Here is a 23,348-nt window from a genome sequence, read left to right as displayed (position 1 = left end):
TAACCCTTTATCTGGTGCATAGTTTGCAAATATTTTTTCCGATTCTGTCGGTTGTCTCTTCACTCTCCTGACTGTTTCTTTTGCAGTACAGAAACTTCTCACTTTGATGCAATCCCAATAGTAGATTTTGGCTTTGACTGCCTGTGCCTCCCGCGTCTTTTCCAGAAATTCTTTGCCTGTGCCAATATCTTGAAGGGTTTCTCCACTGTTTTCTAATAACTTGATGGTGTCAGGACATAGATTTAGGTCTTTAATCCATGTTGAGTGGATTTTTGTGTAAGGCGTAAGGTAGGAGTCTTGCTTCATGCTTCTGCACGTGGAAATCCAGTTTTCCCAGCACCATTTATTGAATAGAATGTCCTTGCTCCAGGAATTGGTTTTAGATCCTTGATCAAATATAAGTTGGCTGTAGATGTTTGGGTTGATTTCTGGTGTTTCAATTCTGTTCCATTCGTCTATCCATCTGTTTCTGTACCAGTACCATGCTGTTTTGATTACAACTGTCCTTTAGTATGTCCTGAAATCTGGCATTGTGATTCCTCTGGTTTTGTTTTTGTTGTACAAGATTTCTTTAGCTCTTCGAGGTCTCTTGTGCCTCCATATGAATTTCAGCATCATTTTTTCCAGATCTGAGAAGAATGTCTTTGGTTTCCTGATTGGAATTACATTGAATCTACAAATTGCTTTTGGGAGAATGGACATTTTGATGATGTTGATTCTTCCAATCCATGAGCATGGAAGGTTTTTTCCATTTTTTGGTATCCTCTTCTATTTCTTTCTTTAAGGTTTTGTAATTTTCATCATAGAGATCTTAAACGTCCTTGGTTAAGTTTATTCCAAGGTATTTGATTGTTTTTGTAGCTATTGTGAATGGGATTGATCTTAGCAGTTCTTTCTCAGCCGTGGCATTGCTTGTGTATACAAAGGCTTTTGATTTTTGTGCATTGATTTTGTATCCTGCCACTTTGCCAAACTCCTCTATGAGTTCCAATAGTCTCTTCGTAGAGTTCTTTGGATCCTCGAAATAAAGAATCATATCATCTACAAAGAGGGATAGTTTGACTTCTTCCTTCTCAGAATCCGGCACCCTGACCGGGACTAGAACCCCGTGTGCCAGTGCTGCAGGCGGAGGATTAGCCTAGTGAGCCGGGGCACCGGCCTGCATGGTATTATTCTAATTCTTATAAACTTGCTGAGACTTGCTTTATGGCCTAGTATGTGATCAATCCTAGAGAAGGTTCCATGCACTGCTGAGAAGAATGTGAAGTCTTTAGATGTAGGATTGAAAGTTCTGTAGATATCTGTTAGATCCATTTGGGCAATAGTGTCGATTAAATCTGCTGTTTCCTTGTTGATCTTCTGTCCGGATGATCTGTCTATGTCTGAGAGTGGAGTATTGAAGTCCCCCAGTACTATTGTATTGGAATCTAAATCTCCCTTTAAGTCCCTTAACATATCTTTTAAATAGACCGGTGCCCTGTAATTAGGTGCATATACATTTATAATAGTTACATCTTCCTGTTGAATTGAACCCTTAATCATTATATAGTGCCCCTTTTTGTCTCTCTTAACAGTTTTTGTATTAAAGTTTATTTTGTCTTATATTAATATGGCTACACCTGCTTTTTTGGTTTCTGTTGGCATGGAATATCTTTTTCCAGCCTTTCACTTTCAGTCTGCATGCCTCTTTGTTAGAGAGATGTGTTTCTTGTAGGCAACAAATAGTTGGGTTGTGTTCTTTGAGCCAATCAGCCAATCGGTGTCTTTTAACTGAAGAATTAAGACCATTAATGTTCAATGTGACTATTGATATGTAGTGACTTTGCCCTGCCATTTTCCCGGAGATATTTTCTAATATATGCTTTGAGCTTCCCATGCTCATTTTACTGGTAGGTTTTCTTCCTTTCCCTTCTTTCATATTGATGGCCATGTTTCTGTGTTTCTGAGTGTAGCACATCTTTAAGTATCTTTTGCAGGGCCGTACGAGTGGCCACAAAGTCTTTCAATTTCTGTTTGCTATGAAAGGTCTTTATTTCACCTTCATTCACAAATGAGAGCTTAGCAGGATATAATATTCTGGGCTGGCAATTTTTCTTTCTTAGCACCTGTGCTATGTCTCGCCATTCCCTCCTAGCCTGTAGTGTTTCTGATAAGTCTGCTGTGAGTCTGATTGGAGATCCTCTGAGAGTAATCTGATGTTTCTCTCTTGCACATTTTAGGATCTTTTCTTTATATTTCACTGTGGTGAGTTTAATTACCACATGTCGTAGTGAGGATCTCTTTTGGTCATGTTTATTGGGGGTTCTATGAGCTTCCTGTACTAGGATGTCTCTGTAGTATCTCACTACAAAGGCCTTCTAATCCTTTCTCTTTCTCCATGCCTTCAGGAACTCCTAGAACTCGAATGTTGTTTTTTTTTTTAATAGTATCCTGTAGATTCCCAACAATATTTTTTAGATTTCTAATTTCCTCTTCTTTTCTTTGGTTTGACTGTATGTTTTCCTGTGCTCTATCTTCTAAGTCCGATATTCTCTCTTCTGCTTCACCCATTCTGTTTTTAAGGCTTTCTAATGGGTTTGTCATTTGATCTATTGAGCTCTTCATTTCATTTTGATTTCTCTTCACTATCACACTTTCCTGCTCTACTAGTTTCTGCGTTTCATTTTGATTCTTCCTTTAAATTTCATTTTCACGAGAGAGATTTTCAATCCTGTCCAATAAGGATTTCTGTAGTTCAAGGATTTGCTTTTGAAAACTCCTAAATGTTCTTATCATAAATTTTTTGAAATCCGTATCTTGCATTTCTTCTATCTCATCATCTTCATGATCTTTGCTTGGGGTGTTTTGTTTATTTGGAGGCATCATAGTGTCATCGTTGGTCTTGTTCCCTCGATTTCTGTGTTTGTTGCTTGGCATAGTTAATTCTTCTTTCGTCACTGTGTGTGTTTTTTTTTTAATTTTTTTTTGTTTTATACTATGTCTGTGTTAAGTGGACAAGAATACATTGCATGACTAACAATTGAAACCCTATTTATTGGGCTGCCTCTTGCCTTTATCATTGATTTTAGCACAAAGCTGGTGATAGATGAATCATTTTTCTGTCTCTATAGTTTTCAGTTCTGAAACTTGTTTTTCCCCTTTACAAATCAATCTTGTAAAACAGGCTCTTTGTTGTAGTCATACAAGTTTTACTATCCCACTTTTTTTTTGCATCTTTATTTATTGCAAACACACACATATGGAGAGGGCAACAAAGAGGGATCTCCCACCCAGTGGATCATTCTCCAAATGCTAGCTACTGCCAAGGCTGGGACAGGTCGAACCAGGAAAAAAGAATTCAGTCAGTATATCCCAAATGTGTGGAAGAGACTCAACAACTTGAGATTTCACCTGCTGCCTCCCAGGATGTGCATTAACCAGGAAACTGGAATCAGGAATGGAGGTAGGACTTGAACCCAGTCACTCTAATTTGAGATTGCAGGTGTCCCAAGCAGAGTCTTAATTTCTACACCAAATGCCTCCCCCCACATGTTTTTAAGAAAACTGAATACTCAACAGCTATTGTGAGCCATGGATAAATAACATGTTGAACAATAAATAACTCTTGTTGTGACAAATAAAATTTGATGTAAGAAATGTTAATCTCTTGATATTATTAAAACTAATCTTATGAAATCTCATTCTTCTTTCCAAAAGTGAACCAAAGTAATAATTCATGTGATGAGCAAAGTTGTCAGAAGTTTCATTCCTCGTGCTCACTTCAGCAGCACATATACTAAAATTGGAATGATACAGAGAAGATTAGCATGGCCCCTGCTCAAGGATGACACGCAAATTCGTGAAGCGTTCCATATTTTTAGGGAATGGCGAGATATAGCCCAGGTACTAAAAGAGAAAAACTGCCAGCCCAGAATATTATATCCTGCAAAGCTCTCATTTGTGAATGAAGGTGAAATAAAGACTTTTCATAGCAAACAGAAATTGAAAGACTTTGTGGCCACTCGTCCAGCCCTGCAAAAGATGCTTAAAGATGTGTTACACACAGAAACACAGAAACACGGCCATCAATATGAAAGAAGGTAAAGGAAGGAAACCAAGGAAGGAAAGCTCACAGCAAAAGATCACAGGGAATTCAAAGCATATATTAGAACTTATCTTTGGCAAATGGCAGGGCAAAGTTACCACTTATCATTAGTCACATTGAACGTGAATGGCCTGAACTGTCCAGTTAAAAGACACCGATTGGCTGATTGGGTTACGGAACAAAACCCATCTATTTGCTGCTTACAAGAAACTCATCTTTCCAACAAAGATCCATACAGACTGAAAGTGAAAGGCTGGAAAAAGATATACCATGCCAACAGAAATGAAAAAAGAGTGGGCGTAGCCATCTTAATTTCAGACAACATAAACTTTACCACAAAAACCATTAAGAGAGACAAAGAGGGACACTACATAATGATTAAGGGATCAATTCAACAGGAAGATATAACAATTATCAATGTATATGCACCTAACTACAGGGCACCGGTTTATCTAAAAGACTTGTTAACGGACTTAAAGGGAGATTTAGACCCCAATACAATAGTACTGGGGGACTTCAACTCCACTCTCAGAAATAGACAGATCAATAGGACAGAAGATCAACAAGGATACAGTAGATTTAAACAACACTATAGCCCAAATGGATCTAACAGATATCTACAGAGCTTTTCATCCTACACTTAAAGAATTTACATTCTTCTCAGCAGTACATGGAACCTTCTCTAGGATTGACCACATACTAGGCCATAAAGCAAGTCTCAGCAAATTCAAAAGAATTAGAATCATACCATGCAGCTTCTCAGACCATAAAGGAATGAAGTTGGAAATCAGCAACTCAGGAATCCCTAGAGCATATGCAAACACATGGAGATTGAACAACAGGCTCCTGAATGAACAATGGGTCATAGAAGAAATCAAAAGAGAAATCAAAAACTTTTTGGAAGTCAATGAGGATAACAGCACAACATACCAAAACTTATGGGACACAGCAAAAGCAGTGTTAAGAGGAAAGTTTATATCAATAGGTGCCTACATCAAGAAATTGGAAAGGCACCAAATAGATGAGCTTTCAATTCACCTCAAGGATCTAGAAAACCTACAGCAAACCAGACCCAAATCTAGTAGGAGAAGAGAAATAATTAAAATCAGAGAAGAAATCAACAGGATTGAATCAAGAAAAACATTACAAAAAATCAGCCAAACGAGGAGCTGGTTTTTTGAAAAAATAAACAAAATTGACACCCCATTGGCCCAACTAACTAAAAAAAGGAGAGAAAAGACCCAAATCAATAAAATCAGAGATGAAAAAGGAAATTTACCAAAAGACACCACAGAAATAAAAAGAATCATCAGAAATTACTACAAGGACTTGTATGCCAGCAAACAGGGAAACCTATCAGAAATGGATAGATTCCTGGACACATGCAACCTACCTAAATTGAACCAGGAAGACATCGAAAACCTAAACAGACCCATAACTGAGACAGAAATTGAAACAGTAATAAAGGCCCTCCCAACAAAGAAAAGCCCAGGACCAGATGGATTCACTGCTGAATTCTACCAGACATTTAAAGAAGAACTAACTCCAATTCTTCTCAAACTATTCAGAACAATCGAAGAAGAGGGAATCCTCCCAAATTCTTTCTATGAAGCCAGCATCACCTTAATTCCTAAGCCAAAAAAAAGATGCAGCACTGAAAGAGAATTACAGAACAATATCCCTGATGAACATAGATGCAAAAATCCTCAATAAAATTCTGGCCAATAGAATGCAACAACACATCAGAAAGATCATCCACCCAGACCAAGTGGGATTTATCCCTGGTATGCAGGGATGGTTTAATGTGCGCAAGACAATCAATGTGATACACCACATTAACAGACTGCAGAAGAAAAACCATATGATTCTCTCAATAGATGCCGAGAAAGCATTTGATAAAATACAACACCCGTTCATGATGAAAACTCTAAGCAAACTGGGTTTGGAAGGAACATTCCTCAATACAATCAAAGCAATCTATGAAAAACCCACAGCCAACATCCTATTGAAGGGGGAAAAGTTGGAAGCATTTCCACTGAGATCTGGTACCAGACAGGGATGTCCACTCTCACCACTGCTATTCAATATAGTTCTGGAGGTTCTAGCCAGAGCTATTAGGCAAGATAAAGAAATTAAAGGGATACAAATTGGGAAGGAAGAACTCAAACTATCCCTCTTTGCAGATGACACCATTCTTTATTTAGGGGGACCAAAGAACTCTACTAAGAGACTATTGGAACTCATAGAAGAGTTTGGCAAAGTAGCAGGGTATAAAATCAATGCACAAAAATCAACAGCCTTTGTATACACAGACAATGCCATGGATGAGGAAGAACTTCTAAGATCAATCCTATTCACAATAGCTACAAAAACAATCAAATACCTTGGAATAAACTTAACCAAGGACGTTAAGGATCTCTACGATGAAAATTACAAAACCTTAAAGAAAGAAATAGAAGAGGATACCAAGAAATGGAAAAATCTTCCATGCTCATGGATTGGAAGAATCAATATCATCAAAATGTCCATTCTCCCAAAAGCAATTTATAAATTCAATGCAATACCAATCAAGATACCGAAGACCTTCTTCTCAGATCTGGAAAAATTGGTGCTAAAATTTGTATGGAGGCACAAGAGACCTCGAATAGCTAAAGCAATCTTGTACAACAAAAACAAAGCCGGAGGCATCACAATACCAGATTTCAGGACATACTAAAGGACAGTTGTAATCAAAACAGCATGGTACTGGTACAGAAACAGATGGATAGACGAATGGAACAGAATTGAAACACCAGAAATCAACCCAAACATCTACAGCCAACTTATATTTGATCAAGGATCTAAAACCAATTCCTGGAGCAAGGATAGTCTCTTCAATACATGGTGCTGGGAAAACTGGATTTCCACGTGCAGAAGCATGAAGCAAGACCCCTACCTTACGCCTTACACAAAAATCCACTCAACATGGTTTAAAGACCTAAATCTACGACCTGACACCATCAAGTTATTAGAGAACATTGGAGAAACCCTTCAAGATATTGCCATAGGCAAAGAGTTTCTGGAAAAACCCGGGAGGCACAGGCAGTCAAAGCCAAAATCAACTATTGGGATTGCATCAAATTGAGAAGTTTCTGTACTGCAAAAGGAACAATCAGGAGAGTGAAGAGACAACCGACAGAATGGGGAAATATATTTGCAAACTATGCACCAGATAAAGGGTTAATAACCAGAATCTACAAAGAGATCAAGAAACTCCACAAAAACAAAACCAACAACCCATTTAAGAGATGGGCCAAGGGCCTCAATAGACATTTTTCAAAAGAGGAAATCCAAATGGCCAACAGGCACATGAAAAAATGTTCAAGGTCATTAGTAATCAGGGAAATGCAAATCAAAACCACAATGAGGTTTCACCTCACCCCGGTTAGAATGGCTCACATTCAGAAATCTACCAACAACACATGCTGGCGAGGATGTGGGGAAAAAGGGACACTAACCCACTGTTGGTGGGAATGCAAACTGGTCAAGCCACTATGGAAGTCAGTCTGGAGATTCCTCAGAAACCTGAATATGACCCTACCGTTCGACCCAGCCATCCCACTCCTTGGAATTTACCCAAAGGAATTTAAATTGGCAAACAAAAAAGCGGTCTGCACCCTAATGTTTATTGCAGCTCAATTCACAATAGCTAAGACCTGGAACCGACCTAAATGCCCATCAACGGTAGACTGGATAAAGAAATTATGGGATATGTACTCTTTAGAATACTATACCGCAGGAAGAAACAACGAAATCCAGTCATTTGCAACAAAATGGAGGAATCTGGAACACATCATGCTGAGTGAAATAAGCCAGTCCCAAAGGGACAAATACCATATGTTCTCCCTGATCGGTGACAACTGACTGAACACCAAAAAGGAAACCTCCTGAAGTAAAACGGACTCTATGGGAAACGGTGACTCGATCAGCATAGCCCTGACTGTTAATGAACAACTTAATACATTATCCCTCTTAGTATTTTTTTTGTCTGTTCTACTTAATATGACTGGTTTAATTCCGTAATTAATACACAGTTATGAGCCGGCGCCGTGGCTCAATAGGCTAATCCTCCACCTTGCGGCGCCGGCACACCTGGTTCTAGTCCCGGTCGGGGCACCGGATTCTGTCCCGGTTGCCCCTCTTCCAGGCCAGCTCTCTGCTATGGCCAGGGAGTGCAGTGGAGGATGGCCCAGGTGCTTGGGCCCTGCACCCCATGGGAGACCAGGAAAAGCACCTGGATCCTGGCTCCTGCCATTGGATCAGCGCGGTGCGCCGGCTGCAGCGGCGGCCATTGGAGGGTGAAACAATGGCAAAAGGAAGACCTTTCTCTCTCTGTCTCTCTCTCTCACTGTCCACTCTGCCTATGAAAAATTAAAAAAAAATACACAGTTATTCTTAAGTGTTCAAAATTAACTGAAATGTGATCCCTGTTAAACATAAGAGTGGGGATAAGAGAGGGAAGAGATGTACACTTTGGGACATGCTCAAGCTGACTTGCCCCAAATGGTAGAGTTAAAAACATACCAGGGGATTCCAATTCAATCCCATCAAGGTGGCATGCACCAATGCCATCTCACTATTCCAAGTGATCAATTTCAGTTCACAATTGATCATAATGAAAGGACTAAGAGTCAAAGGGAGCACATAAACAAGTCTAGTACCTGCTAATACTAACCAATAGAATAAATAAAGGGGAGAGTGATCCAACATGGGAAGCGAGATACTCAGCAGACTCATAGAATGGCAGATGTCCTAAACAGCACTCTGGCCTCAGAATCAGCCCTAAAGGCATTCGGAGCTGGCTGAAAAGCCCATGAGAGTATTTCAGGCATGGAAAGCCAAGACACTCTGGCAAAAGATCTCTGTGAGTGAGATCCCAGTGGAAAGAACAGGTCTTCAAAGAAGGAGGTACCTTTCTCTGAAGGGAGGAGAGAACCTCCACTTTGACTATGACCTTGTCTAAACAAGATAAGAGTCGGAGAACTCAGAGGGCTTCCATAGCCTTGGAAACTCATGACCGGAGCATAGGGAGACTACTGATGCCATAGACAGGAGTGTCAATTGGTAAAGTCGACAACAGGAGTCACTGTGCACTTACTCCTCATGTAGGATCTCTGTCCTTAATGTGCTGTACATTGAGATTTAATGCTATAACGAGTACTCAAACAATATATTTCACTTTGTGTTTCTATGGGGGTGCAAACTGTTGAAATCTTTACTTAATGCATACTAAACTGATCCTCTGTAAAAAAAAAAAAAAAAGAAAAGAAATTATCAATTCCCAACTTGACTCTCACTGGGATTAAACATGACAATAGGTCTGATCTGATTTCATCATCATTTAAAAAAATCATCTATTATTTTTAACTTTTTGTTTCTGTGTGAGAGCAAACTGTTGAAATCCTTACTTGATGTATACTAAGGTGATCTTCTGTATATTAAGATAATCGAAAATGAATCTTGATGTGAATGGAAGGGGAGAGGGAGTGGGGAAGGGGAGGGTAATGGGTGGGAGGGACGGTATGTGGGGGAAGCCATTGTAATCCATAAATCGTACTTTGGAAATTTATATTCATTAAATAAAAGTTAAAAAAAACAAGGTGATAGAAAAAAAAAGTTTCATTCCTTTTAACTTGATCTTTTTGAAATGTCACAGCCGTAATAAATGCTAATAATTTCTTCTTACCTGATGAAGTTCAATGAAAATTACTTATTTCATCAACATTTAATTACAATGGAAACACACTACTTCGAATAACCACATTTCCATACAAGGTGAAAAAATACATACTGCTTTTAGTTATTCAAAGTGAAATATCATTTACTTAGTACATCATATGGGACTTTAGCAAATTGAGTGAAAATATCAAAACTAAGTTACTTGTTTTTTTCCTTTACTTTGCTATAAAATTCCTAGCTGGTATTAACTGAAGATATGAACTTTTTGTATTCAAAGTAATTACTTTATTTCTTTTTCTTTTTTTAACTTTAACATAATAAATATAAATTTCCAAAGTACAGCTTATGGATTACAATGGCTTTTTCCACTCATAACTTCCCTCCCACCCGCATCCCTCCCATCTCCCACTCCCTCTCCCATTCCATTCACATCAAGACTCATTTTCAATTATCTTTATATGCAGAAGATCAATTTAGTATGTATTATTAAGATTTCAACAGTTTGCACCCACACAGAAACACAAAGTAGAAAGTACTGTTTGAGTACTAGTTATAGCATTAATTCACATTTCTGTCTTTTTCAAACTAACAAAACCAACTAGAATGACAGCTTTTTTTTCTCTTATCATCTTGCCTAATCTCTCAATGGTGTTTAAAAACAATTAGAAACATCACTATCAATATACATTATTATAATTAACTTCTTCTTTCCCCCTCATCTCAGGCATATCTATCAAATGTATTCAGTTAAAACAGTGAATCTCACCAAATTTATGAGTAAAGAACCATAGGACATTATCAACTTATTATGTCTGAGTCTAATTGAATTAATACTGATATGTTCTGGTTGTTATCAGCATATATGTGAGCTCTCACTGATCATTCATTTACTAATTTAGAGACTACTCCCTTATATCTAAAATCATTATAAGAATTCACAAAGATTATCATTACTATTGTATGAGTACACATTGATTCCTTTCCCCAAAATAGTCAGTAATTTCAATAACTGGAAGAAAGCAAAAAACTAAAAAGTATATATTATGCATAAAAATTGGGAGTGATAAAATGATTTAAAGTATAACATTTACTTTAAATTGAATGTATCTCTGAGTTTTTCATAAGTTATGGGTATATGGAGATCAAATAGCACAGTCTTTTATAGACAAAGACTCCAGAAATAGTTCTCTTTGGCCTGAGTTCATTACCTTTTAGAACAACTCTTGTTGAAATTAAAGATGTCAACACAAAACTTTCACTGGCTTTTCAAACTTTCTAGAATTTTCTCATGAAATAAAAAAATGCATGCAAGGCTAGTGTGAAAAGAAGTGCAGGAAGTGTCCTCTCACAGCCAAATCTCCTTCCGTAGCATCACACATAAACCATGACATTTGGCTGTGATCCGCAATAGCCATCAGAATGTAACTGCTGACTTGTTGATTAAGTGCAAATTAATGTTTTAACTGCTTATTGAAGAAATTCAGGAGCCAAGTATGGAAAATTCTTAGACAATGCTGTCTTCGATGATGTTGTCCTTTCATTGTACTAAGTTGATGAATGCTCATGATAGCAAAAAGTACAACAAATTTCAATTGTTTAAAAATCATTTTTATGTATATGTACACATGTATATGAACACATATACACAGATATGTAGGTCTGTGTGTGTGCTCAGAAATATTTCTTCAACTTTATAGCTGTGTGTCTATCATCTATCTATCTACCTCTCTATTATCTATGCAGGTTAAGAATAGCATTTTTAAAGAAAAAAGACCATTCTCAAGGGCAGTAGTTAGGATATGACCTTATTTTTCAGAGTTTTTGTCTTTGTCATTTCAACTTTGAATATTATGGTTATGAACCAGTTACTTATTTCTCAGTCTTCTACTTCATATAGGCAATATTTTTGAAAATCAGTGTATGGAAGGTTTGAAATATTGGTCACTGTATAGATCCGTCTTTTTTCTTAACAGGCAGAGTGGACAGTGAGAGAGACAGAGAGAAAGGTCTTCCTTTTGCCTTTGGTTCACCCTCCAATGGCCGCCATGGCCAGCGTACCGTTCTGATCCGAAGGCAGGAGCCAGGTGCTACTCCTGGTCTCCCATGGGGTGCAGGGCCCAAGCACTTGGGCCATCCTCCACTGCCCTCCCAGGCCACAGCAGAGAGCTGGCTTGGAAGAGGGGCAACCAGGACAGAATCTGGCGCCCCGATCGGGACTAGAACCCGGTGTGCTGGCGCTGCTAGGTGGAGGATTAGCCTATTGAGCCATGGCGCCAGCCAGATCTGTCTTTAATGTTACTATTTCTTAAATGATTTTTTTACTTACCATAAGCTTTTTGTGTATGTGGAACCTACACAAAAGAAGCAACTGACTTTTACTCCAGGTAAGTGTTAAATACTGATCCAAAGAAAGAAGCACTATAAAATCATTGGTAAGAAAGGCCATCTCAGAACAGTTGAACAGACAATATGGTGGCTCACAGAAACAAAATCGATTAAACTAAGTGTTTTTATAGTAATTTACATAAATAAATCTAGAATGGGAAAAATTCTGTTAAAAATGTGCAAAAGACAAACCCACTGTTTATGTGGTGTACAAAATTATTTCCTTTTTTATACTCATCCAAAAAAAAGTGGATGGCTATGTTGAAAATACTTGGCATTGAGCCACTGAATGATTTACGAGTAGCAAACAAAACATAATCCTTCTTATTACCGTCAATGGAGTATAATCCAACAAGGTGGGGATTTTCCATTTATCTTGGCAGAGGTATTGAGTTCTCAGTATGTTTATTCCACTCATTTTAGCTGCTTTAAAAATCCACAATATTGCACCTTTGATTAGCACTGTGGAAAAGATTTTGTGAAGTGGCAGGATCTCCCACTACTTCTACATTTGGCAGCCTTCACTCTGTAAAAATGTCCTTTTTACCACTCCCTGTTAAATTCCCATGCAGCTGTTTTCTCTTTCTTCCCCCTGTCAGATACCAGATATCTGGCAGGAGACTTCTCCAAGCTTATCTGGATGAAGAAAAAAAAAGCCAGAATAAACTCATCAGACTTGAAAATACCTTGGCACAGGAGGATCTTTAGACAGACTGGCTCTTCAAAATATTCTAAGTGGCCCTGCCAATTGAAGATTATTAGCCGTGGCTCTTGGGGATGTGGGAGGATATTTCATAAACTGGAAGCTTTGAGTTAGAAGCTGGAGAGTGACTGCAGTGATAACTGCTCCACAACACAGCTTTAGAATTAAAAGACTTGAACCTCATCTTTGCTCTAAGGTTAGCATTTTTAGTGGAGCTGGTTTTCAATACGAGCCTCTTGTTTTCTTCCTGGTTGACCAGGTGGATTAGGGAAGAAGACACCATTTAAGAGTCTGCCTTCTTTGAGAAATTTCACAACCACTATTTTTTTTAACTTTTATTTAATGAATATAAATTTCCAAAGTACAGCTTATGGATTACAATGGCTTCCCCCCCATAACGTCCCTCCCACCCGCAACCCTCCCCTTTCCCACCCCCTCTCCCCTTCCAATCACATGAGGATTCATTTTCGATTCTCTTTATATACAGAAGATCAGTTTAGCATACATTAAGTAAAGATTTCAACAGCTTGCTCCCACACAGAAACATAAAGTGAAAAATAATAGATGATTTTTTAAAATGATGATTAAATCAGATCAGACCTATTGTCATGTTTAATCCCAGTGAGACTCAAGTTGGGAATTGATAATTTCTTCTTCTTTTTTTTTTTTACAGAAGATCAGTTTAGTATGCGTTAAGTAAAGATTTCAACAGTTTGCACCCCCATAGAAACACAGTGAAATATATTGTTTGAGTACTCGTTATAGCATTAAATCTCAATGTACAGCACATTAAGGACAGTGATCCTACATGAGGAGTAAGTTCACAGTGACTCCTGTTGTTGACTTTACCAATTGACACTCTATTTATGGCATCAGTAATCTCCCTATGCACCAGTCATGAGTTTCCAAGGCTATGGAAGCCCCTTGAGTTCTCTGACTCTTATCTTGTTTAGACAAGGTCATACTCAAAGTGGAGGTTCTCTCCTCCCTCCAGAGAAAGGTACCTCCTTCTTTGAAGACCTGTTCTTTCCTTCTTTCCACTGGGATCTCACTCACAGAGATCTTTCATTTAGGTTTGTGTGGTGGTTGTTGTTGTTGTGTTTTTTTTTTTTTTTTTTTTTTTTGCCAGAGTGTCTTGGCTTTCAATGCCTGAAATACTCTCATGGGCTTTTCAGCCAGATCTGAATGGCTTTAGGGCTGATTCTGAGGCCAGAGTGCTGTTTAGGACATCTGCCATTCTATGAGTCTGCTGAGTATCTCGCTTCCCATGTTGGATCACTCTCCCCTTTATTTATTCTATCGGTTAGTGTTAGCAGGTACTAGACTTGTTTATGTGCTCCCTTTGACTCTTAGTCCTTTCATTATGATCAATTGTGAACTGAAATTGATCACTTGAACTAGTGAGATGACATTGGTACATGCCACCTTGATGGGCTTAAATTGGAGTCCCCTGGTATGTTTTTAACTCTACCATTTGGGGCAAGTCAGCTTGAGCATGTCCCAAATTGTACATCTTAGGTTTTTTTCTAAAATGAGACCCAAGGATTGCAAGCCTTCAGGATGACATGCATAAGGCTTATTATGAAATGCATTCAATAAATAAGGTAGAGGTAGCTAAAAATGACATCAGTTATAGAAATGGATGTTTCATAGGTAATCACAATAAATTTACATATGAAAACATGTCAAAGACTAGTTTTGATTTTTAAGTCAGTTGTCATTTAAGAGAAAATTATTTCTCTTAAACAATCCTACCATGGAGCTAGATGAGTTAACACTTATTGTTTTTCCCATTTGCAGGATAGAATTTCTTTGTACTTACATCTTGAAAAGCTTTGGACAAGTCAAGACAGGCATTTGTTAGATTTAGAGATTTAAAGGCAGAGAGAGAGAGAGAGGAGAGAGAGAGAGAAGTAGAGAGAGATAGGGTGATCTTCCATCTGCTGGTTCACTCTCCAAATGGTCACAACTGCCTCAGGCTGGTCAGGCAGGCATTTGTTAGATTTAGAGGATCCTATTTAAGTGAAGGAAAACACTGATCAGTATGAGGTTTGATACAACATTCCTTTGTGAGTATGTGTAAGTTCCTGTACTAAATCACAGTATTTCAAAGTGTGCATTGAAGAATGCAAGTGAAAAGAATGCATATATGTAGTTAGATTTTTTAAAGATTTGTTAATTTATTTGAAACTCAGAGTTATGGAGAAGGCAAGAGAGAGAGAGAGATCTTGCACCCTTTAGTTAGAGCATTTAATATGTGGAAATCCTGCAAAACAGTATCACTCAAGACCAAGATGAGGATTACATGATAAGCATGCATGGCATTAGTGAAAAATTAAAGTAATTGAATAGCTATACTGTAGTTTGAACATTTGTACCTTCCAAACTCCAAATGTTAGAATCCTGTCTGTGAAAGTGACCACATTAAAAGTGAGGTCTGAGACCCACACACTGGTGCAGTGGGCTAAGCATCTGCCTGCAACACTGTCATCCCATATGAGCTCAAGTTCAAATCCGAACTGCTCTACTTCCAATTCAGCTCCCTGCTGAAGGGCCTGGGAAAGCAGCAGAAGATGGCCCAAGTTCTTGGGCTCTGCCACCCACCCACACAGGAGACCTAAATGGAGTCCTGGACTCCTCGCTTCAGTCTGGACCAGCCTGAGGCAGTTGTGACCATTTGGAGAGTGAACCAGCAGATGGAAGATCACCCTATCTCTCTCTACTTCTCTCTCTCTCTCCTCTCTCTCTCTGCCTTTCAAAAAATTATTTTTGAAAAAATAAGGACTTTTGAGAGTGATTAGTTCATGTGGGCAGAGCGCTTGTGATTGGGCTGGGTGCCTTGTAGAACAGGCCCCAGAGAGCTCAGCCAAACCTCTCACCCATGTGAGATGGTTGCTATCTAGGAAGAAGCAGGCCCTCATCAGACAGGAACTCTGCTGGTGTCTTAACCTTGATCCCAGTCTTCAGCTGTGAGCAACTAGTTCATGCTGTCTGTAAACCATCCAGTCTATGGGATTTTGCTCTGGCAACCCCAATGGACTAGGACAGGCAGCTTCCCAATTTAAGAGGGTAGAATTCTGTATATAACTCTATGTCTATAACTTTAAGAGCCCAATCTTCAGAAAATAAATTGAAAATATTTTACTGGATGAAAGCCCTGGCATTTTGGAGAAATACATCTTTGGGTCACTAATAATAGAAAAATTGATGGTTGAAATCTACAATAATTCTTCTGATAAGTTCAGCACAGTAAAATTCAGCCCAGAGAATAAAAGTAAAGCCTTTAGAATCTTAAGATGCTGTACAGGTGCAGAAGGATAAGAATAAATTTACATTTGATGAAACCAGGAACATATTCGTATATGATCCTGTCATTCTTCTCTTGTGACATTCAATGCTGACCACAGTGTTGTTACTAGTTCAGTTTTTGCCTCTTCTGTGTGTTCAGGAAGTTACTTTTCTAGCTTAATGTAACAATATTTTACATCTAACACCTGGCTCAATGTATATTTGTATTATAAAATAATTAGTTGACATGTATATCAAAGATTTTCCTCCTGTGGTTGATGGTTAGGTTTTTGTACTTTATGCTAAGAACTCTTTCATATGCATTATAATATAGAATTCTAAGGAAAAGAAAGAGCATGCAATTTTAATCTCCATGTTGTGTCTTGAAAAGATTGTTACTTACCTAACAAAGCACAATTCTGAATGGCAAATCTCAGAATTCTAATCAGTGTTTTGCATAACAATTGAATTCTTTCTGAGGAACCCTGAGGACTTACTTTTAATCGGGAATTTACATTCCACCCACATTCATCTCCTTTTCATATTATCTTGCAAAACTGCACCTAAATATTTGTGGAATAAATATAATCTGCATAATATCAACTGTTCAGTTCTTTGAAAACACAATTATTACTCAAGTGTTTTGCTGTTTGTTTGTTTTTTCCACCAAGGCCATGCTTAGATTATTCTAGGAATGTCTGGCAATGACATAATCTCCTTCTCCTGTCCACACTGAGTTTGATTGTATGACTTTCTCTGGACAATGAAACTAAATTAGCAAATATGATCCAAGCAAAGACTTGAGAAACCTTGCATGTTGCAGCTTTCCCTCTCAGAGCTCCTGGAAATGCTTCTACAACCACCTGAAGATTGGGATTCCAGCCTATCCTGGTAGAAGATGGAAACACACACAACAGAAATGCATTGTTTTAGTGGAGGCCCAGTCAGCTCATAGTCAACCCATCAGCCAAGTGCAGATTCATGAGGAAGGCAGGTACTGCTGGCAATAAAACTGGCCAAGTAATTCCAGTCCAAATCTGATGCACAAGATTGTGAGTGAATTACAGCTCAGTATCCATTAAGATCCAGCAATGTGTAGAGTGGTTTATTATACAGCATTGGCTTAAGATCATGGCATTGAAAAGGGACTTCAAAGAAGTGAATAAAGTTGTGTGTGCATGTATGTGTACATATGTAGATATATCATATTTACATATCATCATTTTTCAATAGTGTTAAGTCATTTAAGAAAAAAAAGAAAAAATATCCAAATACCTTCAAAACCTCTCAAACTAGGCTTATAGAATTACTTTTCAAAAGGAATTACACTCATACAAAAGTGAAACCTGTTGAATGCCTAGATAGCTGGGGAAAACCAAGATCCCCAGGTTAGTAAACACAGAGTTTCTACTTTGTTCTTCACTGAAGGCTCAGTATTACAGCCATCATTATGAACACTGGAAGCAAACTCCAATTTCCATCTTCCTTCATGTATTATATAAAACACAGTTAGCTTTCCTGGAGTTCACTGTCTCTCTATAATGACAGAAATTTGTGGTTCCCCCTGCCTATTGTCCTGTACCCAGTTAAAGAAATAATTAAACAAGAGAAAAACACAGGATAGGTTTTGGTCTAGCAGTTATGATGTTGGTTGGTTGCATTCCATGCTGGGTTCAGCTCAGCTCCTGGCTCCAGATTCCTGCTAACATAGATCCTGGGATGCCACTGTGGTAGCCTCAGTCAACAAGTTCCTTACTACTCACAAGGGAGACCTGGATTGGATTCTTGGCTCCCAGCTTCAGCCCCGAGCCGAGGATCATCATGTGCACTTGGGGTATGAGCAAGCAATAGTTGTATCCCCTCTCTCTCTCACTCTCTGCTCTCAAATAAGTAAATAAATAATAATTTTTTTAGAAATTAAAAAACAATAAAACAAATGCCCCCTCTCTTTCTCTCTGCCTCTCAAATAAGTATATAAATTTTTAAGTAAACAATTTTTTAGAAATGAAAACATAGTGAAACTATTGTCTGATGATATAGATTTTGGAACAGGCTTTCTTGCATGCCATAAGCTGTACACTTATAGATGGAACTTTGTGAAGTTCAAGGGAAGGAAATGTTATGCTCCATAAGTTAGGTACTAGTCATGATTAATAAAACACAAACTGGCAATGTATAAAAACACATGAAAGTGTTCCTGTATGCATTTTCCCCCCCGAGAATTAACCTAACAGGGTTGAGATGTAAAATTAACAGAGGAAAGAAGATGATTTAAGAAATTAGATGAACAGTTTGCTCGCCTAAGATATGCATTCATATGTCTGCACCCTGTGGATATTTCCTTGGTTCCAGTGGGATCCCGGAGGAGGTGTGTACAGTGAAAGAGGAAATGAGACTCCAGCCCTCCAAGTGCCAATAATAACTGCACTGTCCATAAAGATCTTTGCATTTGACTTTCAGGAATGTTTATCTGAAGCTGAACAACTGGTAACCGTAAATCGGCTAGATTCTCCCAGGGCAAGTCACAGCCCTTACAAAGAGTGTACTGGGAGCATCATAAGAGGAGACCATTTGTCATCCAAATAAAATTCAAGAAGGGGATCTAGGAAGTAATTAATACAAAATTAATGTAATAGTACTCTTTAGGTCTTACTATTTGAGATCCGCAAATTTTTAATAATTCCAAAGTGTTCTCTGAGTTATTAGCAGAATTTTGCATTACCAAGACCAGCACAATTTCAAAAATATTTGGAGTAATGGGACAAAAATATTCATGAGTGGTCTACGTGCCCTTGTATTCCATCATTTCCTTTACGTTGCACCATTTGATGATTTCTGAACCTGAAACATTAATGCGGGTCATGGCCCATGCAAGCATTCAAGGGCCAGTGCATGAACTCACAACGACTGCTCACCTTCCGCGGTTCCCAATGACATCATAAGTGGAGATGCCAGAGAGCCACCATGCTGGGGGTGTTTATTTGGAAGCCTGGACTTAGGAGACTCAGTATGGAGAGTGAGCAAATGAGCATTTTTGTATCATGCCATTGAGGCTTGGAAGCTAATGTGTTAGCACAACATAACATACCCTATTCTGACCAATACAGGAAACTACTCGGGGGTTGTCAACTTTCTAACATGCCAAATAGGAGATTTTGAAAGGATACAAAATTCCTCACCACATTCCATCATTATGTCAAATAAATATTTTCACACACACCTCCTCACCACCAATGAATACAGAAAGAACGTTATTGCAGAACACAGAATTCTTCTTTAAACTCAATAAATGTAGAGTTTTTTCCCCCATAAAATCACTCACTGATTTTTGATTTTTTCATTTTGCTGGGTAAAAATACTTAATCATTAAATAGCACACCTTTCTTCCTTTTGATAATTAAGAACAATGATTCCAGATATTTAAAAAATGGTACAAGAGGGTTATTGAACCAAAGCAATGAAAACAATCCCTGGCAATGCCCAGCTTTACCTGTCTTTTGGTGAGATCCAGATTCTCTGCTATCTTGTATCTCCTCAGTCTAGTCACATAGTTGTGATGGGCAAATTCTGCTCCTAGTCCTTGGATTTGCTCTTGGTAAATGTTGTCCTTTCCTTCCTGGGTTTGCTGTTGACTTCAGACTTGTAATTTCCTTCTTGGGATCTGAAAAAAATTAGTACCAACTCATTCATTCAAATATATGTAATCATGTGATTTACTGTATTCATCATGGCTGAGTTACTGCTTTCCCAAGTGCTGTGCTAGTCTTGGGACAAATGGAGAGTAGAAGCAGTAAAATACTCTCACCTCCATCATGCGCAACACATTCCTTGGTTTTCCCATCTGCCTTCAAACAACTGATGACCTAATTGGAGATGTGTCAAATTTTCTCCTTACAAAACATGAACTGTATATAACCACTCATCATATGATATTATAATAAGATGGACAAAATCCTCTCTAGAAAACAATTTTAGATATGAAATTTAGTAAGTTCTTAACACACAGGCTTGAGGTCTAAGTATGAACAGAATGATTCTCCATTTTTTAAGCATTATTTATTTATTTGAAAGGCAGAGCAAGTGATAAAGTGAGAAGGAGAGACAGAGAGAGAGATCCTCCACCCACTGGTTCACTCCCCAAATGACCACAAAGGTCTTAGGCTGGGTCAACCAAAGCCAAGAGCCAGGAACTCCATCTGCATTCTTCTTCTGCTTTCCCAATAGAATTAGCAGGGAGCTTGTTGGAAAGCAGTAGAGCCAAGAACTTGGGTCCCTGCCGCCATGTGGGAGACCCAGATGGAGATCGGGCTTCTTAATTCAGCCTGGCTCAGCCCTGGCCATTGTGGCCATTCAAGGATTAAACCTGTGGATGGAAGATCCTTTTTCTAGTTTCTCTCCCTCTCTATATAGCTCTGCCTTTCAAATAAATAAATAAATCTTTGAAATTAAAAATAGAAGAATTAGAAAATACCTCTATTTAATTATGATACTAAGTATTTTTATGATAACTTAAGTATTGCTATGATAACTAAGACACACAAGCAGACTCTTGGTTACCCAAGAAGCCACATTCATCTGATGTTAAGAGCACAACCTCTGCCGCTCACCTGCTTGTTCAACCCTACTTCCTTCGTTTCCTGACCTTTAACCCAGAATTCATGTGAAGATGGTTAAATTAAGTAAATCATTTAGATAAATGCCCACATATTGTAGGATTCAATAATTAATTGTAAACTCTAACCTTTAAGAGAGGACTGTAGCCTAAGGCCTTAGTATTTGGAAATAATACATTTAATACAATGAAGAATTAGAAAACATTTTTAAAAAATAGGAAAAATTTGTTCTTAAAATGGAGCTCAGTCTAAAATGTAAGAAGTTTAGAATTCACACAATGGGGCCGGCGCCGCAGCTCACTAGGCTAATCCTCCACCTTGCGGGGCCAGCATACCGGGTTCTAGTCCCGATCAGGGTGCCGGATTCTGTCCCAGTTGCCCCTCTTCCAGGCCAGCTCTCTGCTGTGGCCTGGGAGTGCAGTGGAGGATGGCCCAAGTCCTTGGGCCCTGCACCCCATGGGAGACCAGGAGAAATACCTGGCTCCTGCCATCGGATCAGCATGGTGCACCAGCTGCAGCATGCCAGCCATGGTGGCCATTGGAGGGTGAACCAACAGCAAAGGAAGACCTTTCTCTCTGTCTCTCTCTCTCTCACTGTCCACTCCGCCTGTCAAAAAAAAAAAAAAGAATTCACACAATGGATAAGTGTGTTCTAATTCACAGTGAAAAATAGCTGAGCTCCTACAAGGAGCTGTATGTTATTTTCTGCCAGCCCACAATGAAACAGAAGGTGTAGCTATGATTTCCAAGGCCCAGTGGCATCCAGAGATGAATTTTTTCCCTCTGAAAGGTTTTTTTGGAAAGTTTGATGAAATATAACTAATCCTAGTCTGCCCAATTAACTAATATCAGATAGTATAATTGTTTGTGTGTGAGTGACTAAGTATGAGTGAGTGTGTGTATGGGTGAGTGTGTGTATGAGTGAGTGTGTATGTGTGACTGTGAGAGTATGTGTGTGATATGTGTGTGACTGTGTAAGTATGGGTGAGCATGTATATGAGTGTGTGTGTGAGGGTGTGTGTGTGTAAGTGTGTAAGTATGGGTGACTGTGTATATGAATGTGTATGAGTGTGAGAGTATGTATGTCAGGATGTGTGTGTGTGTTTCTCTCCTTTAAAGAGTCCCAGTAAACAGATACATGGATGTACTAAGAAGAATCACATCATGCCTAAATGTTAGAACATACAAAATACTATAACTTGTACTCTTAAATGATTTTAATCAAGACAAAATTTACTAAAAACATTCCTTAGCCCATTCTTTAAAATATTATGCCTTTATTATTTACTAGGATGTATAATTTTCTTCATTTGGAGGGTTTGAGAAGCAAATAGCTCAGGTATTTCTTTTTTATTTCTGGATGATTAAAAGTCAATAATCTACCTATTTATTTCACTTGCCTTCACAGTAGAAACTGTAAATTATAAAAATAAACAATACATAAAAGTAATGATATAAAGATAATCTTAAAATCTGAGACAACCTGAGTTTCCAGCTCATGTATTATACAGCAGTTTGCTTGCATCTGCTGCTGGAAAGAAATGCCTTGTGATCATTCCCTATTGCAGTCGCACTGGCAAGAAAGATCATAGTCTTTGGGTGAATCTTCTGCAACACATTTCTGATTGCTTTTCTAAAAGGACTTCCCCAATATGAGAAGTCAAAAATCATAGAAGTTCCATTTGTAGGACACTGCTTAAATACCCTTCACAGATAGAATCCTGTTCACATTGAGTAAGTAGTACTTGCTTTCCAAAAAAGTAAAATCAGCCAAAGAGAAAATCAGTGCTCTGCAATAAAGTCAATTTGTTGTGCAACATAATGATTTCCTCAAATAACAGGGAAGCTCTGATGTAAACATGTTTGAGAAAAATAACATGCAAATGACAAAGAAAGGCTTCCTCTTCCCAAACTGTGTAAATCATATCTCCATTGTCTTCTTCATCATTCTTACTATTACTTTATATAGGGAGAGGCTGTGTGCAGGAGGGAGGAGAGAGAGAGAGAAGAAAACATTAAGTGACATTTACTTAGAAAACATACTGAGGCCAGCACTGTGGCTCACTAGGCTAATCCTCTGCCTGCGGTGCCAGCACCCCGGGTTCTAGTCCCGGTTGGGGTGCTGGATTCTGTCCTGGTTGCTCCTCTTCCAGTCCAGCTCTCTGCTGTGGCCCGGGAAGGCAGTGGAGGATGGCCCAAGTCCTTGGGCCCTGGACCTACATGGGAGACTAGGAGGAAGTACCTGGCTCCTGGCTTTAGATAGGTGCAGCGTGCCGGCCATAGCAGCCATCTAGGGGGTGAACCAATGGAAAGAAGACCATTCTCTCTCTCTCTCTCTCTCTCACTCTGCCTATCAAAAAAAAAACATACTGAATGTGAGATCCTATGAGAGGAATGAAATGATCATCAACAAATTTCTGAGTGTAAAATGTGAAGAATTGCTGGCCTAGCCTGTGTAGAGTACACAAGCAAAGAAGGTTGGTAACAAGACTGGTGAAGGCAGAATGGATACAGTAGCAATGATTATGAATAACAGCAGAAGAGGCTTTCATGTGGT

The 23,348-nt window shown here is 38.6% G+C and overlaps 1 non-coding gene across 1 annotated transcript; it reads left to right on the top strand.

Annotated features, from left to right (window-relative positions):
- Positions 1-3,751: 3,751 nt before the first annotated feature.
- LOC138847165 (U6 spliceosomal RNA) lies at positions 3,752-3,858 on the top strand. Its single transcript, XR_011384814.1, has one exon. It is a non-coding gene; the product is annotated as a U6 spliceosomal RNA (small nuclear RNA).
- Positions 3,859-23,348: the final 19,490 nt, after the last annotated feature.

Source organism: Oryctolagus cuniculus, chromosome 19 (assembly GCF_051225735.1).
Source record: "Oryctolagus cuniculus isolate XC-2025 breed Fujian yellow rabbit chromosome 19, ASM5122573v1, whole genome shotgun sequence".
NCBI lineage: Eukaryota > Metazoa > Chordata > Mammalia > Lagomorpha > Leporidae > Oryctolagus > Oryctolagus cuniculus.
This window is presented reverse-complemented; position numbering and strand designations above follow the sequence as displayed.